We start from the raw sequence: 15,213 nt of genomic DNA, 5'->3' as shown, positions 1-15,213 counted from the left end.
CAAACAAACAAGATCAAAACAGACAGCACATGTTCCTCTCACCCATATGCTTGGTTTTGTTTGTTTTGCCATAGAGCTCATGTGCTCACCAGAGAGAGGCGGACAGAGGCAGTACGAGAGGAAGTGAGAAATTACTCCCCAAGGGGATGGTGCCGCAGTCACTTCTTCATTCTCCTCCGGGGATTTTTGGCATGCATGCACCGCCTGGTATGAGTTTCAAGCCACCAGCTCTAGGACTTGAACCTCACTTGGCCATGTGGGAGTCCAGTGCCTTAACTACTATGCCATCTGCTGTACCCATGTACTTGTTCCTACTTCGATTGACAGAAAGATTCTAAATTTCACCAGAAGACTAAATATAAAAATGGCCATTAAGGAAAAAAAAATAATAAAAGGAACTTTACCATGTTCTTATGATTATCAAAATTAGATATTAAAGCATATTATAAATCCATAGTAACTTTAGAGGATAATAATGGCCTAGGAGTATACAAAATAGAACCAGAGTAAAACAGACAGAAGTGAACACTAGTGTCACAAGAATGGGGACATCTGAAATCAGTGGAGGAAGTGTACATGCATGGTGCTGAAAATAACCAGGTCAATACTTTTTTAAAAAATAGGGGGGGATAGTTTCTTTTCCATGCCTTTTATCATGAATAATTCTTGGTGAAAACAAAGTAAAATACACATGTATAAAATGTATAAAATTTGTGGAATAGGGATCAGCAGGTGGCATGGTGGTTAAGGCACTGGACACTCCCACATGGTCAACCACGGTTCCAGTCCCAGACCTGGTGGCTTGCTTTCTTACTTTCCCTTTCTCTTTCTCTCTCTGTCTCTCTCTGTTCAAAATTGAAAGTAAATAAATGAAATCTGATAATTAAATTTAAAAAATTAGGAGAATAAAATGGTTTTCTTTCAGAACTGAAACTATAAAAAAAAATCTGATAAATTCAACAAAATAAAATGTAGCTTATTGTTTTTTAAAGTATTTTTTTTTTCTAGGAGAGAAGAAAGAGCGAGTGAGAGAGGCATCCCAAACAGATTCTTCATGCCCTGATCCACTCCAGTCTCAGTCACCCTATGTTATGGGCACACACATGTGTGCCCAGTGTATTCAGAGAAGTCCTAGGATCAGAGTCCAGGAACATTCTCATGTGGGTCCAATCGCATCAACACTGTGTTACCGTCTGACCCAGTTTCTTTATTTTGAAAGACATTTTGAATTAATGAGAAACCTTCGGCTCTGGACAATCTATGCAGTTAGATCTGTGAGACATAGGCTGAAGTAGTTAATTTCTCCATCTTGCAAACATCAGTGACCCACAGTACACCTGCTTCCTACAAGCTGTAAAGCTATGGGGTTTTGTGTCAGATTACCAACTACTACATTCACTTGTCAATCTTCGGAAATGAGAAAAGAACAAGTATGTTTTAATGGCCCAGTCGGTTAATTATGTGGGGGAGAAAATGAAGTTGGTCTTTACCTCACTCTTTATCACAGCAAACTTTCCAAATGGATCAAATATCTAATAGTAAAATAAAATTATAAAGTAACTGAAGAAAATATGAACGTATATTTTTATAATTTTGAAATGGGAAATAGTTTCTATATATGATAGCAAAGGATAATTCTATAAACATTTTTATTTCTTAAAAAATTATAAAACTATATAAAGGATCAAAAGAGAAGGGTCAGTTTGGGAGACATATTTGCAATGTCTGCTCATGTGGTCAATAATAATATATTAAGCACTTTCATAAATTAAAAACCAACATACTAAGTGAAAAATAACATTAAAAACCTTTTTTCAGAATAAACATAAATACTGGGAACTAGCAGTTAGCATAATGGCTATGTCGCTGGACTCCCACGTAGTCGACCGTGGTTCGCGTCCCGGACCCGGAGGCTTAAAACTCACACCGGGCGCATGTGCATGCCTGAAATACCGAGAGGAGAATGGAGGAGAAGGGATTGCAGCATGACCATCCCCCCTGGGGGGTGATTTCTTGCTTTCTGTCTATATGTCTCTCTCTCTCTGTCTGGTGAGTCCCTATAGCGAAAAAACCCTCAAAAAAAAAAAAAAAAAAGAATAAACATAAATACTGTCCAAATTTTCAAAATGCCATATTGGTAATCAGTTAAATTCTCACTAAAATTGATACCAATATTTGCTTTTCAATTTAACAAAATTTAAAAAGATAATCTCTACTAGAAACAGCATAAATAGATAGTTTTATTCTTAGCAGTAAAAACAACTCTGGTGCAATTTTTAGCAGGCAGTGATTTTACATGGGAATACAGATGAGTTTAAGCTTCTCCCTTCTACTTTTCTATATTATCTAGTGTTTTTAACATAAGCATGTACTACTTTTATAATCAAAGAACAATGTCCATTTTGCAAACTGCTAATTAAGACATTAGGCAATATTTGTATTTTGTTAACTTATGTGCTAGATGTTGATTTCTTAGGACTTGGTTTTCATTAGCCAATTCACTGGAATGGATGATTTTTTTAAATTATGTTAAGTGTCTTTTCAATTAAATAAAGGTATTACATTTATTACATTACTTTCTATATTTGTGTTATGAAATTTGTAACCATTTAGAAAATAAAGAGGATGTTAATTTCAAAAGTTCCCAACATATTCCTAACTGGCATCTCAACATTCCTCTTCACAACCATCTTTGATTTCCCTCACTCTCCTCTACTTCTGTTGGTCTCAGAAAAAAAAAAAAAGATCATTTTATTTTAGTCCACAGATAACATTATTTCAACCTAACAGTGGCATCTCAACATTCCTCTTCACAACCATCTTTGATTTCCCTCACTCTCCTCTACTTCTGTTGGTCTCAGAAAAAAAAAAAAAAAGATCATTTTATTTTAGTCCACAGATAACATTATTTCAACATTTATAGTCTCACTTTTCACTGAGGTTCTTTCAATCAACTTTGTATATTACATTATTTTTAATAACTTTTCAGTGCTGTTGTAAGTTCTGCAAAACCATATAATATGTGGCTTATCAGTCATAGTGCTGTGTACTAGACCTTGTAATCCAACTTTATTGTTTTTCAGATAAAAATGCCCCAACCCACAGAGTTCACTGATCCAGGGGACACCCAGGTTGTGAGAAACAGACCCAGAACTTTACTCTTAGGTGTCCTGGCCTTGCCCACTTCCTTATGTAACACATTAGCAGCATATATAACAGATAATCAAATCTTCAGAGGAAAGCCATCATTTAGTCCCTTCATGTTCTAAGTGGAAAACTTGAGGCCAAAGAAGTAACTAGTAATTAGCCTAAGATCAATTTGTTGCTGTTGGTAGTGATGAGAACAGAAACTTCATATTCTTCCCTCAAACTCACAGAAGATTATATATAAATGAGAAGAAAAGCTTAGTCTGGAACAATGGTACCAAAGCATGTCATGTGGATCACTGATTCCTAGTCACAAAAGACTTGAAAAAGTCTGAATACTCTGTGTTGTACTCTTGGAGACTCGTAGGGTTCATTACTACATTCAATTAAAATTCCAAGAAGACCTTCAGCAGAGAAAGTAGATGTTGCATAACCCAGAGCATTCCAAGTTCACATCATTATGGCACCCATTGTCTCAAAAAACTGTCATCATCCCACAGACATATTGTTCCATTGGGCATTTTGTGATAAATTTTGGTTTAGAACATTGAGATCTGAGTCTTAATCTCAGATATACCCATCTCTGGTTAGGTGCTCATGAAGAAGTCGCTTAATTTTCTTCATGTGTGATGAGAAAGGATAGGGGAGGAGCAAGTTTCAAAGTCTTTCTCATCTTTATAAGTGTTCTACAGCCTCAAGTGCTATGCGGATTCTAAGCAAGGAGATGTGTATGTACATACACTTGACTACTTATATCATATGTGTATGTTTGTGTATGTGTTTATATGCATACACACAACACTTCTAGTTCCAACATTTCCCCTTTCTCTCTCAGATAGTGAGAAGGAAAAGAGTATTTAAAATGATACAGAATAATTCTATTCTCACATCATTGGCTAGAACTCATGCCTATGGTCATGCTTAAAAGGAAGGGAGTTTAGGAAAGGTGATCTCAATTCTGTGTCCAGGAAGGCACTGGGGACCTTGGGAGCAGAGGCAGTCTCTAAGCTTTTCTGATTAGATTTGGAGTCTCATCCAATTGCAATTTCCCATGATAAGGTCTCACAGAGTACCTAAATTTTATCTATCACAGGGCCTGGAGAATAAAGAGCTTGAGCATCCACAGATTTGGGTATATTGTGGGGGAATCTTAGAACCATCCCTCATTGATATCAATTATATCTAAGTTAAGCATTCTCTCTAGTAACATCGTTAAACCATCAATGTAGTCATGTCACCTAGGAAAAAAAGAATCATCTGTATAGAACAGAGAAGGATGCCGAAGCTCTTAGATGTCAATGAAAGGCAATGGTGGTACAATTTGCATGATATACACTTAGCTGTTTGACATGAACATGTCCCATTAAGCTTAAGACAAATGCAAAAGAATAAAGCTGAAAGTTGTGTTATCAACTCCTCAGAAAGGTTCCCTGCAGAGGCAGGGACAGAGGGAGGCTATGAAGGACACATACAGAGCTGTGAGACACAGGGCATGTGTCATGAGGAACAGAATCCAATGGAGCTGCCCTGAATAGCTACCAGATGTGCTCCTTTGTCAATGACTCATCTGAAATAGCTCAGATGTAAATCCGATATAACAAGGCAACCTTTTTAGGGATGACGGGATCATGCTAGTTGAGCCAAATGAACCATCATTCTGAAAAAGATTATTCTTTCTCATGGGAGCAGTTATTTTCAACAGAGGTGTAGGAACCATTTCATTAGCTTTGAAAGTGTGAGCAGAAAGTGGAAGTGGGATTGAATTATACTGTCAGGAGATTGGGAGTCCCTGGGGAATAGGCATAAGATGTAGGCACAGATCTGAGGTAGGAGTAATAGATTATTTTAAAGATCAAAAGATCCTAAGTCCATGCCATGCCCCCTTTTGAGAAAGCAGAGAATACGAGGTATTTATTTCCTTAACACTTGAAAAAGCAAAAATTATAGCTAGAAAGGCTGGTAGCGTTGGAATTCCTATAAAACTGGATGGAGAGCTGATTGAAAGCCAAGCTCCTATTTTTTCTCCTCACTAATATAATCTAGAAACCAAGACCTACCAATATTAAATATGTTATTTTCTAGTCCTCCAAAAAAATCTACAGAACGAAATGCCAAATTATTATATTTTGGAGAAACTGCCATTTGCAACATATGGGTAAACAATTACAAACTAAAAACTGATGTTAACTCTATCAGCTGCAGCGCATACGTTTGTTAGGATCAACATTGATATATATTTATTTTAATCTTTCAGCACCACTGTATAAATATAGCCTGTCAGTGTTACAACACAGTTTATGTTGAATACCAACTAAAGCCCGACCTTGAGTTTGCTGACTACATGAACCATGCATGTACTATAGCGTTCCAAAAGATATAAGGATGTTAAATCTCCTCCGTATTTTAAAGTTTAGATGGATTTAACTTCCCCTTCTACTTGTATTCATTCCAGCCACGCAGAATCTGCACAGCCCGTTGGAATGTGTAAGAAAAGGGGTCAGAGAGAGTGCATGTGGTGAAAAAAGCACTGAATGAACTGTAAGTTTCCAGAAGAGGATTTTACCTTTCACATTACCATTTGGGTTAACTCAGACTAGCACAAGTTCTGGTAAAATTGTTTTTATTTATAAAGTGAGAAAGAGTAAATTCAACCAGTAGGTTGAAATTCAAATTTGGATAGTCTAAATTCTCTGGAAAACAGAAGGAAAGGAAGGACCTGAAAAAGCTGAAATCTAATTGCTGAAAAGGAAGTTAGAGTACACATAGGTATCAACCGTGTTCCACCATTGTAGAGTACACTGGGTGAGCTCATCACAAAGATTGGATTCTTGCCTAAACTCCTGAGACCATAAGATTATCAATGTCCAAGTGACTGGCTCATGAATTCTCCAGGTAACATAGGAATAGATCTCCAGTACGAAAAGACTATAGTCTTTATTTTATTTCTTGATCCTTTAGATCTGTACATTCAATTCTTAAAATAATATCTAAAAATTGGAAGCAGCTCTTTGTAAAAGAAATGCTGAACAGATTCTTTTAAATCTCATTTTTCTTAGGGAAGAAACTGAAGTTTAGTATATTCTGCCTAGTTTATGGATACCATTTGGGTCATCTTTTTCGTATTTTACTTATAAACCAAGAATTCTAATTCTAATTCTAATTCTAATTGAATGGTGTTTTCTCTTTGCTTGAAATCTATATATGGAGTCTAAGAAACTATTCTTGGTAGTTTGGAAATTCTTAAGTACAGATGGGCCTCACATTCTTATTTTTGTCAATTTTACTTATCTTTTTTCTGGGTTATGGGGCCCTCCCGAGATCATCCTTTCTCAAACCCCATGAATTCAGTATCTGCATTTATGTCTTTGACACCTTTAGTTGAGCAACAACTATGTGACAGATGCTCAGCATCATGCTAGAGATGCAATGATTCCCAAAATAAATGTTCTTGGTCTCCAAGAACATGGATCCCAGTGAGCAAAGCCAGGAAATAGGCAATGACCCCAACATATGATATGAGCCAGGAAAATGAAACTACAGAAGTACAGCGTGCTAGGGCACCCAGAGGAGAGTCATCCAACCTTTTCTTAGTGAGCGTAAGTGGTTTCTTAGAGATGATTCCTAAAATGAAAACTATAAGCAGAAATATAATTCACTAGGAGTAAAAGGAGCTTTCTAAATGGCACATTTTAAGGTCCAAGATGAAATAATATGCTGTATTTGGAAATATAAAGGCAGCTTGCAGCAAAGTGCAGTGTCTGGGGTACAGAAAGGGGCAGCAAAGCAAGCAGTTGATGAGCTAGGTAGGGCCTAATTAAAGTAGAGCCATTCAGGTATCAAGCATGTATGTGATTGTTACACATTAGAGATTCTGCACAAGGTTCCAATGAGAATACTCTTCTCACATTCAGTATCAGTTATGTATTTCCACAATGATGCCAAATAAGCACTATTCCAGTGTCCAGCAGCTTGAAACTGAGTTTTTATTTGCCTCACAAGTCTTCATGTAGATGACTTGGACTGGACAAGGCTGCATATTCTTCTGGTCTCTTCTAGGCTCAATGATATGACTGGAGGTCAGCTGTCCATTAATGAGATGATCAAGGAAGGCCTTGGCTCAGCAATTAGGATGACTCCACTCTGCTTCACATGTTTCAACTCTGTCCAAGCATGTTCTCATGGGAAGTTTGAAAAATAAACATAAAGAAAGAAATGTATAAGAGCTTTTTCAATTTTCTACAAGAGTCTTATCTGTAACTTTCTTTCATACTTTCTTTCCTTTTTTTCAAAGCAAGAGGCATGGCTAACTCAGAAGAAAGGAGTGGAGAAACAGACCTTATCTCTTCATGTCATAAGAGGCACTGTAAAGTCTTGTGTAGAAGGATGGTTTGGGACTAGAAGTATCATGCCATTCATGCTATGGGCAGACCGCACCTATAAAGGTATTGCAAAATGTTTGTGAGAATAAGTTTGTGGAATAAAGTAGAAGTATATTTTGATGCAAAAAATAAAAATGAAATTCACTGTAGTTTTTTCCAATACACACGTTCTACAATCTTTTTAATGAACTCTCATACTATCCTTACTGGGTGATGGAATCTATGCTTCCTAAGATGAAAATTAATCTAAAACATCACTGATTTTATTAAATGGCATCATTCCCTCTATGGATCACTTACCTAAACCCCATCACCAGCACACACATGACATGTTTTGTCTTCAATTTTCTTTTTAATGGAGAGGGTTCTTTTCTTTTTTCTTGTTTTTTTTTTTTTTTTTTCTTTTGCTATAGGGCATGTGCGCTCACCAGAAAAACAGAGAGACAGAGAGACAGAAAGCAAGAAATTCCCCCCCCCGGGGGGATGGCCACACCGAAATCCCTTCTCATCCATTCTCTTCTCAGGATCTTGGACACACACGTACACATGACTGGGGTGAGTTTAAGCCACCAAGTCTGGGACTCAAACTGTGTTCAACTATATGGGAGTCCAGCGACATGGCCTTATGCCAACTGCTGGTTCCATTGTATTAACTTTTCTGAGATAGTGACTTACTTTATCCTAAGAAAGTTGCCTTTGGGTGTAAATTAGGGTAGGAGAGGAAAAAATAAATACATAAATCTTAAGTATAAAGGAAATACATCCATAAAAATATACTTCTCTTTAGGAAACTTTATGGAATTAAAGCTAAATAAAGTATTTATTAATTTAGATTCTCTTCTCAGCATCTTGGACACACACGTACACATGACTGGGGTGAGTTTAAGCCACCGAGTCTGGGACTCAAACTGTGTTCAACTATATGGGAGTCCAGCGACATGGCCTTATGCCAACTGCTGGTTCCATTGTATTAACTTTTCTGAGATAGTGACTTACTTTATCCTAAGAAAGTTGCCTTTGGGTGTAAATTAGGGTAGGAGAGGAAAAAATAAATACATAAATCTTAAGTATAAAGGAAATACATCCATAAAAATATACTTCTCTTTAGGAAACTTTATGGAATTAAAGCTAAATAAAGTATTTATTAATTTAGAATAAATAATATGCCAAACACTGTGCTAAGTATTTTTACATAAATTAGTTCAGCTCATACTCTCTTTCTTTCTGCCTCTCTCTCTCTTTCTCTCTCTTCCTCTCTCTCTCTCTCTCTCACACACACACACACACACAGACTCAGCTATGGGCTATTATCATGTTATCTTCCCAATTTTCCTCTGAAAAAAACTGAGGCTTAGTGAAGTAAGCACATGAGTTTGAACTCTAACAGTTTGATTCCGGGGCCCATCTGCTTAAATAATGTATGTCAAATTGTCTTATCCCAAAATGTTCGAAATCCTGCCCTTAAGGAAAGAGTATGTTTGAGAAGATATTGCCAAGGACTATCTCTTCATTATACACTTTTCTTAAAAGTAAATGCCAAGACCCATGAACACCCTCTATAAATGAATAATGCAGTGAAAACCTCAGAAATGTATAGACTGGTGTCATGGAAAGTCTGCTTTCCTAACAAGTCTATCTTTGATCGGTAATTCATTTACATAGATTCTGTCTGTGTGTCAATCCTCCTGATTTGTGGCACCGCATATTTTAGAACTCAACATATGCATTCTTTTCACAAGCCATGTTTCACAGCAGCCTCCATTGTCTATGATAATGAAGAAAACACGTTAATATAGTGATAGAAAGCCCAGTTTCTTTCCAGACAAGGTTAGGACATATAACGAGGCAAGGCTAACAGTCGCTCTGAGTGTCCAGCTTGCATGTGTTCACCAGGCTGCTGTGTTGACTGTCCCCGTACCTGTGGATAAGCGATTCTTTCATTTAAAAACATATCTATTGAGCATCCACTTGGTGTTATACACCTGCTAAGAATAAAAATATATAAGGAGCAAGTCACAAATTCATTGTCAAGTGGGGAAACAGTTCCCCAAAATAGTAAACAAATAACTAAGAAGAAAGACTAATTAGAAGTAAGACTTGCAGGGAACAATCTGTACTGCATGCCTATGCTTCCAGGCATATACGACCTTAGATTCTTTTAAATGGTCAGAGAAGCTCTTTTGGTAAGAAAGCATTATGGTTCACTCGGACACATGGAGGAGAATGAGATGTGTGCCAGGAGTTGTCTTTATTAAAGGGTTATTCTAACATTCTGGAGTTGAGGGTTGACCAGAAAGCACTTATTTTTGCCTTTATAATTTAAATATAAAAGCTCTGTTTCTTGCTTTGGTTACAGAATAACCAATCAAAATGAACTGTGTTCAGTGTCATTAGGACCCCACAGTGCCCACAGTCTTTGTTCCCATCTTCCTTCAGGTTTCACAGTATCTCCGGGTTTAGAGGAACCTCCGAAGTGCAGGTTCTTCCTCCTACCCAGCACTGGACTCCAGCATAGACGTAAGACCATAATGGACAAAGGTGAGTAGGGGTTCATGCTGAGCCTGCTCAGGGAAATTGCCAGGATTTCTGAATACATTTCTATCAGGCATTAAAACATAGCTTCTTGTGCTGGCTCCTTGGGAAATGACAATGCACTGCCCAGGAAGAGTTGGATCCCACAGTCTGAATCTCAGGATAGTCAAAATGAAATATGCTGGGCACATGAACAAGTGCTCCAGATCCACTGGGCTGGAGGACTGGAGGAAGGGCATAGTGGCATGTCTGGGCTGTGCTCATCTCTCTCTCTCCCCTCTCATCTCTTTTTCTCTCTCACGAGTACAAACATGCTCTATTGTTTTGTTTATTTATTTATTTATTTATTGGAAAGGTTTTTACTATAGGACGCGTGCGCTCGCCAGACAGACAGAAAGAGACGTAGAGACAGAAAGCGAGAAATCACCCCCCGGGGGGATGGCCATGCCGCAATCCCTTCTCCTCCATTCTCCTCTCAGGATCTTGGGCATGCACGCACACGCGCCCAGCATGAGTTTAAGCCACAGGGTCTGGGACGCGAACCGTGGTCGACTATGTGGGAGTCTAGCGACATAGTCATTACGCTAACTGCTGGTCCCAACATGCTCTATTGTTAATAAAGAAAAATATTTATTTAAGCCTTTTAGAGGTCAGAAAATGGTGAAATGGTAAAATGTGACACTATGGGAGGCTGACCCACATGAGAAGGTTCTGGGTTAACATTTGGAAACTTCCCTGAATACCTCCATGGAAAGGAGGCATGTATATGCCCACGATTTGGGGCTGATTGAAGCTGGAGGTGGATTGGCGTGTGATGACTCAGCTGAGGTGCTCTCTCTGTTTCTCCATATCTCTCTTTCTTATTCATGGGAAAATACTATAAATAATTTTTTTAAAATGAAAACTAACTTTTTAGAGTTTAAAACTAGCCTATTTTTAAGAGCTAATTGGAGGGCCAGCAGGTGGCATGGTGGTTAAGAGTACTGGACTCCCAGATTGTCGGCCATGGTTCAAGTCCTAGACCTGGCAGTTTGCTTTCTCTCTCTCTCTCTCTCACTCTGTCCATCTTTAGTCCAATTAAAATAAATAAATAAAGTTAATTTTTTTAAAAAGAGATTCTTCAGCCTTATTTTATTTTATTTTATTTTATTTTATTTTATTTTATTTTATTTGGAGTTTTGTGCTATAGGGCACATGCACTCACCAGAAAAACAGAGAGACACAGAGAAAGAAAGCTAGAAATCACCCCCAATGGAGGATGACTACACCACAATCCCTTCTCCTCCATTTTCCTCTCGGGATCTTGGGCACGCACACACACATGCCCAGCGTGAGTTTAAGCCACCGGGTCGAGGACTTGAATTTCAGTCAACCACTTGGGAGTCCAGGGATATAGCCACTATGTCAACTGCTGGTCCCCAGCCTCATTTTTTTTTAAATGATAAAACAACATAACAACAAAAAAAGAGCTAATGGAAAACCCCAGTCACTTGAGTTTAGGTTAATTTGATAAATATAATAAAATGAATCTAAATACACACACTAATAATATTTTAGACATACAACATTTTACTAGTAACTAAAGGGTTCTTTTTTTGTTATTGTTTTTCTTCTCTTGTATGTATTCTTGGTCCATGTATTTACAAAAACCCATCACTGTTTTTCCAGATTTTTCTCATTCACTAGTGTAATTACATTACTACATAGTAATAGAGAACACCAAGCCAATGAAAAAAGAAAGACTATGTAGCAGGACACATTTTATCCAATTTTATTTTTTACCAAAATTTTAAGTTATCTATAGGCAATTTTTAAATTTTTCTATTATTACTTACTTCCAAAGTATTCTGACTTATACCAGTTTAACTTTGCTTTAATGTGTATAATTTTTTAAAGTTTCTTTCTTTCTTTCATGAGAGAGAGAGACAGAAAGAGAGAGCTAGTTACAAGGCTCCTCCCCAGGATCTCACAACCCAATCCTCCCCATAATCTTTCCCAGCCAGCCAGGATCATAAACACATGCCTGGTGCATACAGGTTGGCCTGAGAGACAAATCCCACTTTCCCTCATGGCCCCCAGCATTGCAGAACAGTACACTTCCACTGTTACTGCTGCGCCACTGGGGCTGGACCTAATCTGTATAGCAAAAGTGTTCTTATCTAATTATCATGCTATACAATAAATACAATAATAATCATGCTGACAAAGGAAAAAGAGAGAAGTGGAGCGCATGGAATGCCATTGATAAGCCTTCTGAGGACTTGCTGAGAAGATAAACACACCACTTAGGTTTCCAAATACCCTCTTAATAGCTATTCACCTTGCTTCCCTGCCCTGGCATGATGACCTGGGTAGAACAGCTCCCAGCTGGATTCTACTAGTTGGAGGCATCTATAAAGGATGAGCAGGAAGGAGTCTGAGGGCAGGGTACTCCCCAGGGTAACCTTAAATTACTTGGATCCCTGGATTGAAGGGCATGGCTGCTTTCATGGCAGCCCCTTGACATTCTTCACTCCTATCAAATCAGTGAAGTGCTGAGAAAACTCCAGAATACTGCACTCTACCTTCTAGATCCTTCATATTTTGTTCATATATTTCTTTTCTTTTCTTTTCTATTCTTTTCTTTTCTTTCTTTCTTTTTTTTTTTTTTTTTTGAGAGGGTTTTTGCTATAGGGCACATGTGCTCACCAGGCAGACAGAGAGAGACAGAGATAGAAAACGAGAAATCACCCCCCAGAAGGGATGGCCATGCCGCAATCCCTTCTCCTCCATTCTCCTCTCGGGATCTTGGGCACGCACACACATGTGCCCAGCATGAGTTTAAGCCACTGGGTCCGGGACTCGAACCGCGGTCAACTACATGGAAGTCCAATGACATAGCCATTACACGAACTGCTGGTGCCTGTTCATATATTTCTATGTGGTCCATTATAAAACCTATAAAAATTGCCTTAATACACATGTGTCTGTTTCTTTCAGGTCCCCTAACGGGCACACTTACTAATGTTTCTCAGATGTGACTTTCCCTTTTCCTCAATTATTTAGACAACTGCAGTGCCATAAAGTTAAAATAACAGTATAAAGTGGTAAATAGCTTATGTTTTCAATTTCCTTTCCTGGAAACTCCTTTATTTGATTCTTTAAATGACTCTCAGAGTAGTAGAACAGTTAGGACCAGCTCCATTTCATGGTTTGGAATACTGAGGTTTCCAGGGAGTCAGCAATTGGGACTAACGCCAACATACGGATCCAGGGTCCCTTGAGCACATGATTTCACCCTCCCGGCTCTCTTCTTTCAACCATGCTCTCAGGGACACTTTAAACAATTTTAAAACATTTGACCATGAGATAACAGACATGAATTCTGTTTATGTAGGATCTAAGCCAGGGGTCAGCGGACTACGGTCCACAGGCTAAAGCCACCTGCTGCGTGTTTTTGTAAACACATTTTATTGGAACATATCCACAGCCACATTTATTGTACTTATTGTCTACGGTTGCTTCTGCTGTCCTTCTGAGGAAAGATAGAGACCATGTGAGCCACAAAGCCTAAAATATTTATTGGCTAGTCCTTTAGAGGAACATTTGCTGGACCCTGACATAAACAATGAGAAAGTTCAAAATTGTTTCACAGTTGCCTGACTCGCATGCTCAAAATAATCAACCTACATGTTTGAAGTCCCTCCCAAGTCACATGGGTGTAAATCAAACATTTAAGGTCTTACTTTTATAAAGAGAACAAATGAGGATCTATAAATAGTATGTTGGGGATTTCCAAATGAACGAGAATATTAAGTTCATTATAGGGAACCAGCAGTTAGCATAATGGCTATGTTGCTGGACTCCCACGTAGTTGACCGTGGTTCGCGTCCCGGACCCAGTGGCTTAAAACTCATGCCGGGCGCGTGTGCGTGTGTGCCCAAGATCCCAAGAGGAGAATGGAGAAGAAGGGATTGTGGCGTGACCATCCCTCCTGGAGGGTGATTTCTCGCTTTCTGTCTCTCTGTCTCTCTCTGTCTGTCTGGCAAGTGCACACGCCCTATAGCGAAAATCTCTCAAAAGAAAAAAAAAGTTCATTATAACCATTATTTGTGATCAATCTGGCAAACAGAAACATGTCTTAACTAGTTAGATTCTTTCTTTTAAAACTTCCTTTTAAATAATGTTCTTAAATAAGTTAATTCCAATGGGATAATAGAAAAAAAGACACCTTAATTTGTTTTCTACTGCCAGAAAATATACCAAGTAAAATATGAGACACTAAGTCCAAATGCCAGAGTCTTCTAAATTCAAAGTTTATTTTAATTTAGAGAAAAGAAAAAACTGACATGAATGGTATTTTGCAAACAAATCATTAATACATATTGTCTAGGTTATTTGCTTCTATAAAGATATTTATTGGTACTTTTCAGGGAAAAACTCAGTATTTTATTGCTGTATGTACATAACATTATTATCTTTCATTACTGTTTTCTTTAAAAAAAATCACTATTATTAAAACACTTAGAATTCATAAACATAGGTCACATGGTTTAGAAATCTATCTTTTACTATAAGGCCTCTGGAAACCAGGGACTACAGTGAACACATCAGCCTTTTCACTCATTCCATTTCTACCCAGGGGAACCTTGAATCACATGCCTGGCCTTGCCTTCCAGAAGAAAGACTGCTGTTATCATTGGCCAGATAGCAGAACTCACTTCCCCAACTGTAGAAATAAATTCATGGCAGGGAAGCCCCCCAAGCAAGGTCAAATCAAAACCTTTATACTATCAATGATAACATCTCTTTCCCACAAAGGATTCTGTTAATATTGATGAGATTAGAGCTCTTCATCTTCTGAGTTTTGATTCTTAAAAACCTTACTAATCTATAAAGGGCGCTGGTCATTTTCACCATGTCAATGAAGAAGTCAAATGAGATGGAAGTTAAAGGCAAGCAGAGTAGTGAGAAATGAAAACAGACTCCGGGTTCTTCATCAAAGTGCCCAGATCAAGGTCAAAATGGAATTTAGCCAACCACTGTATTTCCCATGTGTTCATATATGTGAATCACTGTTTTACCCCCCCCTTCCATATCATCTTGGATAAATGTAGTTTGTATAAGAATTTTCATTTACCACTGAGACAGTTCTTACTAATACAAGGTGCAAAGA

The sequence above is a fragment of the Tupaia chinensis genome, unplaced genomic scaffold (assembly GCF_000334495.1).
Source record: "Tupaia chinensis unplaced genomic scaffold, TupChi_1.0 Scaffold000066_1, whole genome shotgun sequence".
In the NCBI taxonomy this organism is placed as follows: Eukaryota; Metazoa; Chordata; class Mammalia; order Scandentia; family Tupaiidae; genus Tupaia; species Tupaia belangeri.
Note: the sequence above shows the minus strand (reverse complement) of the source record.